The sequence below is a fragment of the Opisthorchis viverrini genome (assembly GCF_000715545.1).
Source record: "Opisthorchis viverrini unplaced genomic scaffold opera_v5_101, whole genome shotgun sequence".
NCBI classification, from domain to species: Eukaryota; Metazoa; Platyhelminthes; class Trematoda; order Opisthorchiida; family Opisthorchiidae; genus Opisthorchis; species Opisthorchis viverrini.
Window position 1 is genome coordinate 1,259,972 of NW_008751757.1, and position 1,456 is coordinate 1,261,427.

The 1,456-nt window shown below is 44.6% G+C and overlaps 1 protein-coding gene across 1 annotated transcript in view; it reads right to left on the reverse strand.

Annotated features, from left to right (window-relative positions):
• T265_13768 (hypothetical protein) overlaps positions 1 to 1,456 on the reverse strand; it is a gene marked incomplete at both ends in the record, with an annotated part of 87,168 nt that overhangs the window by 62,784 nt on the left and 22,928 nt on the right. The window lies entirely within an intron of this gene.

Consider the following 1,456-nt stretch of genomic DNA (forward strand, 5'->3'; position numbering starts at 1 on the left):
GTTATTCACGACTCTTCTCATTCTCTGTGAGCTGAGCTAAAAATAGGTCCCCTAAGCGTTCCACGAGAAACACGTGAGAGGACTTTTGTACGTGGGAATCCCAACCTATATGGGTCAAGACGTCCGAAACTGGATGCGGTTATTCACGACTCTTCTCATTCTCTCCATCTTGAGCTAAAAATAGGTCCCCTAAGCGTTCCACGAGAAACACGTGAGAGGACTTTTGTACGTGGGAATCCCAACCTATATGGCCTGAGTCAAGACGTCGCCCCCGACCGGCATGTGTGAACTCCTGTGTCGATATGAAACAGTTTGGCTCAAACATATTCCTCAGCTGTGTACATGCTATTACAGCTAAACTGCAACCTTACTGTGAATATATTTCATCAAATACATTCCTCCGAAGATTCGTCAGCGATGAAAACTGGAGAAAACTTGTGTTGCCTTGAGCAGTTGGTGCGCATTAACAGTTAATCTGCCGAGAAACCACTCGCTTGAATTCGCAACAGCCTTAGAAGAGAGCTCACGGAATTGGGATGAGTTCGGAAATCAGTTGCGTGTACTCGGGAATGCAGTCCGAGCTCCAGTAGGGTTAAAGCTGTACATGATCCTACTGGGCTTCCCTAATGAACGGATGGTTGCAAGCAGGATAGTGAGTAGCGGCAACTCGATAAAGCAAGGTCAAAGAGCGATATCACCAGTTGAAAACTGTCACAGGTTGTGAAGTTACTGTAACATTTATCAGTTATTTTTTTCATAAAGGTTGCTGAGAACCCTTCGACAGCCCACAACCGGTTTCGCCCTTCCATTCCGGGCTCATCAGGTAGGCGCAGTCCCGGCTCATCAGGTAGGCGCAGTCCTCGAGTTTCCGTCAACTACATGTTCTACTTGAACCCAAATTGGACTGTTTTCGAGAAATACACTCATTTGCAAATCATTTTGGTTTTCACGAGAGACAACTGAATCTCTCGTTTATGATATTCTACAACTGAATGTGCTACACATAGGCCGCCTCACGTTTCAATTGGCACGATATTCGAGATATCGCAGTATATTTTCATGAAGGAAACTACTCACAAGGTTGCTGAAGAATTGTCGACTGAGTTTCCTCGCTCGTGAAAACCAAACTGATTTGTAAACGAGTGTATCTATCAGGTTATTTTAATAACAAGGCAGTTCCAGATAATAAGGGTCACGAAAAACAATGTGTTGGATGGGCCCAGATAGGCCCTCCTAAGGAAAATTCGGGCTACAGGAAATTGTTCTATAGAGTGAGGAAGGTCCCCTAACGAGAAGGCGATTATTGAACAAAATGTTGTTGAGCTTCAAATCGCAAAATTGGAATAAAATCTTTACTACTTCACGTTTGCTAATTTGCGTCACCTGTGGCGTCAAAAAGGCATCTCACTGGATCTTAAGGGTCGTGTGTACCAGGCTACAGTAAGGGCTGTGTTGT